We start from the raw sequence: 10,838 nt of genomic DNA, 5'->3' as shown, positions 1-10,838 counted from the left end.
CCTCTCATTTTCTCGTCACTGCTGATGTTTCCCACTCTTTTTTTATTTTTTTTCCTCGGAGATTCTCTTGTCTTGTTTAGCACATTCGGCCTGAGGCAGACAACGCTTGGTGCTTCTGTGATGGATATCTTCTACTGCTTCCTCCAGATTAACTCCTAGCCCTCTCACTTTGCTCTGTGCCCTAAGAAGAAGACCTTTAAGTCCTGTATCAGTGAGCTCCCATGCACTATGGTTTCCTTTGACCAGGTTTCATCAATGGGGATCAACAGTAGAAGTGTAGAGAGAAGGAAGAGAGTCAGGTCAGCTTATTTATTCCCCTCCTATGATGACTCCTCTCAAGCTGGCTATGTCCCTCAACAGATGGACACTGTTTCTTTCATGGCCACCTGCATTCTTGTGTATCTTTACATCTAGCTTTAGGTGACCTTTATGTTCTCTCATCTGTTTAGGTTTAGAAAATGTAGTAGTTTTATTGCTTCTAGTAACATTTTCCTTCAATATTCTTTTGGTTTTCTTTTATCCTGCCCATACTTTTATAATCCATCTCTTTGTAAATATACCCTCCCGGAATTATTCTAATTATTGTTGAGTGCATCATGTTTCCTCTTGGGACCTTGAATGAGATACCCACCAATATACTATTATGGCCCTGTCCTTTTCTCCAAGGTCACAGCATGTATATATGATTTTCTACTGAATTTATATAACCTGTGTACTCCATGAGAACTTCAAATTCAACATGCCCAAATTGAATCTATTACCCTTTTCTCCCCAAAGCCCCAAAAGTTAATTTGACTCTCCCACTTTCACTATATGTATGTATTAATTTAATCATTAAATCGTACTGAAATGGCTTTCAGTCTGTCCTACTTCATCTTTACTACCCCTCTCTTAGGTTAGGTATTATTGAATTTACCATTTAAACTATGAAAATAACATTTTAAGTTTTCTCTCTGTCACCTAAATTACTACTAGTGAATTTTCTTTTACACTGGTACTGTGAACTATCCTATCTTGAATAGCTGACCCAGAAACTTTCCTAAGCTATTTTCTCTAAGCAAAAAAAAACTCCAAGTATCTTAAAACTTACTACTCATCTCCTGATATGGTTGCTCTGAAGTTTATACCCATCCACCAAGTCCTTCCCTCCTTAATTTCTGGAAATGCCAAATTCACATCCCCTGAACACATTACTTTGTTTCTCCATGCTCTTGTACATGTTGTTTTGTATTCATTAGTGAAGATCTCATCATATTTCATTTATTTATATATAAGCTCTGTCTCTGTGGAGCCTTACTGATCTCAAATAAACCTCACTACTCATTCCTCTGTACTATATATGTAGAAGGTAATAAATATGATAATATACTTTAATTACTTACATTTTTTATATGTTGCTAAACTTGAACTCCTCAAGGGCAGAGACCGTTTTTAAAAACCACCTCATGTTTCACACAACTGAAAGTACCTTATCAAAAATTATTGATCCGTCAGATTGTTTACTCTTCTCATAGAGAACATACTTTTTTAAAATAAAAATTTTACATTTTGTTTTTAAATAAATCATATTTTGTCAGGTTCTCTTACATCAACTGCCTAAGAGTCTCACTGTAAGAAGCAACAGCCTCACTTCTTCCTCTCCACTCAGCAGCCACAAAGCAGCAATCATGCTTGACTACATCTCCATTCATGTTGGCCAGGCTGGTGCCCAGACTGGCAATGCCTTCTGGGAGCTCGATTGCCTGGAACATGGCATCCAACCCGATGGTCAAATGCCAAGTGACAAGACCATTGGGGGAGGAGATGACTCCTTCAACACCTTCTTCAGTGAGATGGGTCCTGGCAAGCATGTGCCAGGGCAGTGTTTGTAGACCTGGAACCCACGGTCATTGATGGAGGGCACATTGGCACCTACTTTTTCCAGCTTTTCCACCCTGAACAGCCTAACACAGGCAAGGAAGTTTCTACCAATAACTGTGGTCAAGGGCACTACACCATTGGCAAGAGGATTATGACCTCATCTTGGACTGAATTTGGAAACTGTCTGACCAGTGCACAGGTGTTCAGGGTTCTTGGTTTTCCACAGCTTTGGAGGGAGAACTGGTTCCAGGTTCACCTCCCTGCTGATAGAATGACCCTCTGTGGATTATGGCAAGAAGTCCAAGCTGGATTCTCCATTTACTTAGCCCCCGAGGCTTCCATAGCTGTATTTGAGCCCTACAATTCCATCCTCACTGCCCATACCACCCTGGAGCACTCTGATTGTGACTTCATGGTAGACAACGAGGCCATTTGTAGTAGAAACATCAATATTGAACCTTCAACCTACACTAACCTTAACCAATAATTAGCCAGATTGTCTTCCATCACTGCTTCCCTCAGATTTGATGGATCCCTGAATGTTGATCTGAAAGATTTCCAGACTAATCTGGTGCCCTATCCCCACATCCACTTCCCTCCGGCCACATATGCTCCTGTCATCTCTGCTGTCATCTGTAGCTTCTGTAACAGTGATCAGCAATGCATGCTTTGAGCCAGCCAACCAGATGGTGAAACGTGCTCCTCGCCGTGGTAAATACATGGCTTGCTGCCCGTTGTTCCATGGTGACATGGATCCCAAAGATGTCAATGCTGCCATTGCCACCATCAAGACCAAGCGTATAATCCAGTTTGTGGACTGGTGCCTCACTGGCGTCAAAGCTGGCATTAATCACCAGCCTCCCACTGTGGTACCTGGTGGATAACTGGCCAAAGTACAGTGAGCTGTGTGCATGTTGAGCAACACCACAACCAGTGCTGAGGCCTGGGCTCACCTGCACCACAAATATGACCTGATATATGCCAAGTGTGCCTTTGTTCACTGGTATGTGGGTGAGGGCTTGGAGGAAGGAGAGTTTTCTGAGGCCCATGAGAATATGGCTCCCCTTAAGAAGGATTATGAGGAGGCTGGTGTGGATTCTGTTGAAGGAGAGTAAAGAAGAAGGAGAGGGTAAAGCAAAAGGAGAGGAATACAAAAGTTAAAAATGTCACAAAGGTGCTGCTTTTACTGGGAAGCTTATTCTGTCTTAAACATTGAAAAGTTGTGCTCTGATCAGTTCATTTGTACATAGTGGTGTATACTCTCATATACAACTACTGACCTGTGCTTGAAAATAAATGCTTTATTTCATACCCAAGCTGTCCATTTATCTTATAGGTTTGAATAAAGTATTCTCTGTCTTAAATGAAAAATCAAAAGACAAAAAACAAAAAAATTAAAAATTAAAAAAAAAATCAGTCAGTCGTATTTTGGGATACTGTCATTAAGCAAGTCTCCAGTCTAAGTAATTGTAATCAAAATAACAATTTTATTTTCCTATTGGAAAAGACAAATTTTGGGCCACATGTCAGAGGAAAAAGATCTGTATTAAGCATGATGATTTCTTAAATTATTTTTGTCTCTCTTTTCTGGCTGGTTTCCTACACCTTTACTATAAAATATTACATGTAAATGTAATCCTAATTCACTTTCCTAGGGACATCCAGTTCCATAATTTAAGAATTAAAGTTCTATATATTCAAGTTCTTACTTAAAATTAGAACGAGAATTAGTGCTATTTAGATATATGCTTTGTTTGCTTTTAGTTACTAGGTTAAGCTTAATTTCCATTCATCTTTGGCTATCAAGAAATGAAAGCTTTTTGTGGTTTTCAGGTATGCCTGAATTTCATAAATCTTGCAAACTTTGTTATTTCTTTCCCAGAGATATGCTGCTAATCAAGATATTAAGCATAATTGATTCAAAATAGTATTTGGTCTTCATCACTAAAGTATAAACAAGATAATTGTGAGTAGAAAGTACGCATTAGACAGATTAATATAATTATTTGCAACGAAAATACAATACTTTTCTCTAATGTGGTGAATAACATTAATTAGAATGTAATTCTGTGTGATATAGATATTTACAACTTCTTTAAAATTATCCTTTATTACTTCATAGAAGGTATATTTCAATGACTCTACACTTGACTCTAAATTTGAAGTTTAGGAGTCCATTTACAAGTTTTCTTCAGAGGAGATTCATGATTCCTCATGACAAGTATTTAATTATAAATCATCAACTGAAAAAACTATAAAACTTTAAGAAAGCCTTATACAAAGCTATTCTGTTATCGTAAAACCTTAATTAATAACTGCATAAAATTGTTAATATTATAGCAAATTTTAAAATTAATCATGCAAATGTTGAAGAAAGAGCATTAGATTTTTTATTTCATTTTGCAAATGAAGAAGCAAGTCTTGGCTAGGAATTATATAGTGAAAAGCACCATCAAACAAGCAAATTAAAAATTGCTCAAAGCTCTTTCAAAGTTATTTCCTAATATCCTTGAAAGGAGACACTTGAAAATTGTCAGATCTTCAGAAATTGACAGTCTGTGTTATACTATTAACCTACTAAATAGGTGAAAACATTTGCACAGAAAGTATTTTAAAATATTATATCAAAATAAATGTATATATTATGGAGCTGGATTCAACACTTTCTTGGTTTAAAAAATAACAATAGTAAAACAAGAGACTTCCAAAAAATTGAACACCCAGGAGCAAGTCTCCAAAGGCAGGACACACAGTGGTTTAGAAAGAGGGCCTGCAGTCATACTCCTGAGTCCCAGTTCCACCACCTACTAACTCATTAATTGTGAGCCTCACTTCCCTTATCTCATGCAATGAGACTCATGGACTCTCCAGGAGTTATTTTGGCAATAAACTGAGGCAGTGAATGTAAAGCACAGAGCCAAGTCAATTCCAAACATTGATACATGCTTGTTACTATGTGGCATTGGAGGAGGTGTTTTTGTTGTTGTTGGTGGTGGTGGTGGTGGTGGTGGTGGTGTTCCATTCCCTAGAGGCAGATGTTTCCCTGTGCCCTGAGGAGTCTTTGGTTGGAAAAGTTTAAGATTCACTGAAACACATAAGCCTTAGATATCTCTCAAACTAGTTTATGTACTTTCCAGTGGCCATATGACACACTTTCACCTCTGATATCCACCACTTAAGGTCTGTCCACCATCTTAGCCTTTGAAACCCTATACACCTTACAGTTATGTTCTTTTTCTTGGCTTATTCTCTGAATAGACTAGACAAAAGTAATTTCTCCTTCCTGTACTGCAGGCATTACATTTCATTTATATTTTTTGAGTGCTTATGATTATCTAGAAATATGTACTGTCTCATTTTCTCCTACAAACAGCCTAATTAAGTGAATATTATTATTAGTCTCACTACTTTCAGATGAAGAAACTGAAGGTTATATAAATAGTAATTATTGCCCAAATCACCAGTGAGGAAGTAGCTAAAAAGTGGCTGAGACAGGTCTACCAGCCTCCCATACCACTTTCCAAAATGACTTTTTCCTACTGCTTTAGTCTCAGTTATGCCACTGATAGACTGTCTCGGGTGGCCAGTATCTGTACCCGTGGCTTATTTCCCTTACTAAATTATGGGCCCCTAGAATTTCACAATTCTTCCACTGGTTGTTATCTAAAACAAAAAGGCCAACCAGAAACCAGAGAAAGGGGGGAAATTGCTTTTCATCTGACCTTGCTGAACTCAAGAAATACTAACATTCTCATGGGAAACGTACATAGAAAGATTTCAAGACTATAAAGATTCAGAGAATTGTCTTAACTTGCAGAAGCAATGCCAAAGAAATCTGAATCTCTGGCATGTCACTATTAATGACACATGTCAACTTTCATAGGGTCACGAGATAAATAGTAACCTGAACCACTTGCTTCCAAAGCTTTTGTTTCCTCTGAAGGCTGACATGGTGTCACATGAAGTCACAGTCCCATTACACCTGCTGCAATCAATACTGCAATTAAAGGAGACTGAAGGAAATTGATCAAACAGATCCAAACCTATTTTCTCCACTTTATATGAATTCAAAACAATAAAATAACAAATTAAATATATTGCACATACACACAAAAACTGACACTTCTGGAGAGCAGTAGGTTGTAAAGATACAAATCAAAAAATAAACAAGGTTTTGTACAAATTTCAAATGTTTAAGTAGCCGTGTGCAGGAATAAAAAAAATAAACATTACTCCTAGTCAACAGTGTCTACTTCTTTTAGATTTTACACATTCAGTAATTCAACACAGAACTGACATAATGCTTTGAGCTTTTACAGTTTTGTCAGTAAGATTAAGATATCAATGGCAAGCTAACGTAAGGGTTAAGATCAGCATTTCTAACTGCATAAAAGGAGGTCTTTGATTTGCCTGTACAAATTCAATAACAACACATTAGATGTAACTATGACTCACTACTTTGTTTCTTCAAAGGTAATGTCTCAATATTTTGCCCTATGAAATAAAGCAAATGATTTCATATAATCTTAGATTTGAAGTGCATCCTAAATATCACCATAGAAAGTGTTTGAGTGGCTAGAGTGAAAAATTCCCAAAATATGAAGACAAAGTCAAATAAAGGTTACCCTCTGAAACCAAAAATTATAAAGATCATAACATTTTAGATCAGATTTAATTAAATATGTTGGACACATATTTAAGTGTGTAAGTTACATGGACCATGTTACTTACATGTGTCTTCATATTAATTGTCCTCATTAATGAACTCTATTATTATTTAGTGAGATATCTTAGTTGTAAGTGACAGAAACAACTCAAGCTTCCTTAAACAAAAAAAAAAGAAATATACTGTGATGAAATAGAGGAGAGGAACCTAAACAGGATTGCAGATGGATCTCAGATAGTGACTAAAACTGAGAAATGCAAACTGTCAGGACTTTTTATTTCTATACATGATGCTTTTCTTTGCATAGCTGCATTCTTCTTTTTCATTCTTTTTCCATATAGAATATTATGGCCTGATCACAGCTCCTGATGTTACCTGTTAAATGGTATCTGTAAGCAAAAGTCACTTGCTATCTCATTCCCAATTCCAAAATCCCCCAAACAAAATCTAGTTGGCATCAATTGTGCCATGTCCAATTCAATCCAATCATCAATGCCTGGGAGGCAATGTCACATGCCATTATATAGCTACCATGAGTTACTTGTGGCAAATAGGGGTAATAGTATTATAAACTTGAAAGATAATATAAACCATATTATTGCATGTGGCCATCCACAGTAGTAACCTATCCAAATACCCAAAGCATTCTACACAATCCAGTCAAAGAGACCAAACACACCTAAGTTTCCTGGAAAACTATAAACCACTCAGCTCTTTTACAATGTGTCTGAGGTCATCTCCCTATTTCAAAACAGAAAAATCGTGGCTTGTATGGAGCACAGGAAATAGGTTATATACTAAAAATGAGTCTAGTTAACTAGCTTTGTCTGAGAAAGAATGGCTGTCATGAATGATCAACTAACTAAACAGGTTTTTCTGTGGTATAATGTGGGTAATTCTCCTGAATCTAAACCATCCGATGAAATATTCCTTAAGACCCCTAGCCTGTCTTCCTTCTTTTATGAACACGCATAGTCATATAACTTACAAGTTCAATTTCTTTGGTAACTTTATGTAAGAAAATATTGACCTGGATCATTAGACACAAGGTTTCTCATCACTAACAAAATATAATCCCCAATCTAAACAAATGTCCATCTAATTTACAAATGAGTTATAACTAGTGATCATCCTTATGAACCAGGTCCTAAATCATTATTTTTTTGTTTTGTTTTTTTTATGTAAAAGAATATGTCTAATCACAGAAAAAGGAAAACACATTCTCAAGATCAAAGAACTGCCTCTTATCTAGCTAATCCAGATAGATCATGATGACTTAACATTTACTGAAGTTGGAAAAATTATTATTATAATGACAAACTCTCCCCCAAAAAACTAGATTTTAATAGCTTCTTTAATATCAGTTAAGATAACATATTCCAACAGGTGACTGAGTCTAATATTTATCGACATGATATCTAAGTGATAATTCTTATAGCAAAAAGCTCATACAAATAAGGTACCAAGTGTGTGTTATAATGAAAGCTCTATGGGATTAAAAATGACTAACTCAAAATTGCACCACACCTACTTGAAATGTTAATAAATTGCTTTTGAAAAAACAATTACTTTCCAGCTATACAAGTACATGTACATTATATGGAATCTACTTTTGAGCAGCTGAAGAAGAAAGATGTAATTTGTGATTGAAATGGTAGTTCTAATTTATTCTCTTCAGTAATGTTGAGATATGATTTTAGGATGATTAATGATGATTATAAGCAGTGAATTTAAAAGGTCATCAGGTGAAAAAGTCCAATTGAGGAACTTCAGAATTCTTTAAATTAGTGGTTTCCAATTGTCTTTTAGTTGCAGAACATTTTTTTAAAGTATATGTAAAACTTATATAATCAGAGTATATTCTGGTTAATAGGAATGGATGAGAAGCATAGGACTACTCTACTGAACTCCTCTTTTCCCCTGCACACTGACTTTCAGTTACCTCCTTAAAACTCTAAAGCCCTGTGGAATTGTTTACAAACTATTGTTTAAATTCATATTTCTTACTATGGTTTCCATTATTTTTCACAACAAATTCCAAACACATCAATACCAAAGTAATACAAGTACAGTGGTTGCATTTACTCTCTGGAGCACTTTGTTCCTAAACTGCATTTTGGTTCGTGATAATTTAGTTTCCACAACTGGGATGATTTATAACTATCCAATATATGCATGTTTTGTGTACTTTCTACAATTATGAGCAGTCAGGTCTAGGCCAAAACTTATTTTTCTTCATTTGGAAATGAGAAGAATGTCCACATAGGTTGAAGAAGATAATGGTGAGTTACCAGAATGCCTGTTTATTGTTTCTTTTCCTGAAATACATTTTCACCTTTTCAGGATGTCCCAGAAAACATCTCTGTTTGATTTCTTCAGTTTTTTTACAACCAAATGATAACATTTGAGGCCACAACATTATGACATTTTCTTCAGCATTATAGCTGTGTTGTGCTCTTTCTTGTTCTCTACTGGAAAATTAACATTAGCAAACAGGATGGTAATGACACATTTTATTATAGTTACTGACTTAGGTAAATTCCTATTAATAATATTCATAAATATTCCCACAACATTCAGTTATGATTATCATGTTTATTTACTGATTATCATGGATAATATGTGGAATTTGACTGCATTATCCTCCAGATGAACTGTGCAGGTAAAGATATATATGCTAGAAGAAGAAAGAAAAAGGAGAAGGAAGAGAAACAGAAGGTGTTATTCAGAGTGTGTTTTATTTCTTTTAAAAAATATATTATTATAGAATAAGAAAACAAGCCTGGGGGGGGAATATTTGCAAAAGACACATCTGATAAAGGACTATTATCCAAAATATGCATAAAACCTAATAATAAAATAAACAAACTGATTAAGAAATAGGCCAAAGAACTTCTTTGTTTTGGCCAAAGAAACAAGTCTTAAACAAGTCTTAAACAAACTGATTAAGAAATAGGCCAAAGAACTTCTTCTTTGTTCAGTGAGATGCCCACAAACATCTCACTGAAGAAGTTATACAGATGGCAAATAAACATATCAATATATGCTTCACATCATATGGCATCAGGGAAATGCAAATTAAAATAATAAGATACCGTTTTACATCTATTAGAATGGCCAAAATCCAGAATACTGACAAGATTAAATGTTGACAAAGATGTGGAGCAACAGGAAACCCTCATTCATTGCTAGTGGGAATGTAAAACAGTACAGCCATTCTAGAAGGCATTTTGGGAATTTCTTACAAAATTAAAAATATTCTTACTATGATCCAGCAATCACACTCCTTGGTATTTACCCAAATGAGTTGAAAAGTTATGTTCACACAAAAACCTGCACACAGATGTTTATAGGAGCTCTATTCCTAATTGCTAAATCTTGGAAGCAACCAAGATGATGTCCTTCAGTAGGCAAATGGATAAACTATATCCAAACAACAGAATATTATTCAGCATTTAAAAAAAGCAGCTATCAAGCCATTAAAAACATAAAAGAAACTTTAATGCATGTTACTAAATGAAAGAAGACAATCTAAAAAGGCTATATCCTATGTGACTCCAGGTATATGACGTTTTGGGAAAGGTAAAACTATGGAGACATTAAAAATATAAATGATTGCCAGAGGCCAGGGGGAGGGAGGGATGAGCAAGCAGAACACAGGGATTTCAGAATAGTGAAACTATTCTGTATGATACTACAATGGTGGATAGATGTCATTATACATTCGTCAAAAATCATGGAACATACACCATCTGGAGTGAACCCCCATATAAACTATGGACTTCAGGTGAGAACAATGTGTCACTGTAGTTTCATCAATTATAATAAATGTACCACTGTGGTGAGGGGTGTCAATAGTGGGGGAAGTGATACACGTGTGGGGACAGGAGTAGATAGGAACACTTTGTACTTCTCAACTTTGCTGTGAACAGAAAACTGCTTTAAAAAATAAAGTTGATTATTATGTAAACTTAATTGTCCTATATACATCACAGATATTTGTGTGAGGCAAAGAGTCTGATGAATTTGAAGATACTTCAAATAAATAACTCCACTCTGGTCTTCAAGTTTGAGCTTTGTGTCCTAGATTTCCTTGGTACTCCAAACTATACACATTCAAAATCTATCTTCTCATGTTTCTTTCAAACTTTTTCATTCACCTGCTTTATCTAACAGGGTTTATAGTGCTATCATCAACTTAGAAGCCAAGAAGGAAAGTAGAGAACCATTCTTAATACTAATATTATTCTTGTCCCACATATACAAATATTGACTACATTTTATCTTTTAAATTTGGCATGAACTCATCTTC

At 35.5% G+C, this 10,838-nt stretch overlaps 1 pseudogene; it reads left to right on the top strand.

Annotated features, from left to right (window-relative positions):
* Window positions 1–1,667: 1,667 nt before the first annotated feature.
* On the top strand, window positions 1,668–2,975 carry LOC118518734 (tubulin alpha chain-like; annotated as a pseudogene).
* Window positions 2,976–10,838: the final 7,863 nt, after the last annotated feature.

This window comes from Halichoerus grypus, chromosome 1 (genome assembly GCF_964656455.1).
Source record: "Halichoerus grypus chromosome 1, mHalGry1.hap1.1, whole genome shotgun sequence".
NCBI classification, from domain to species: domain Eukaryota; kingdom Metazoa; phylum Chordata; class Mammalia; order Carnivora; family Phocidae; genus Halichoerus; species Halichoerus grypus.
The sequence above is the reverse complement of the archived record's forward strand: the minus strand, read 5'-3'. Positions and strand labels throughout refer to the sequence as shown.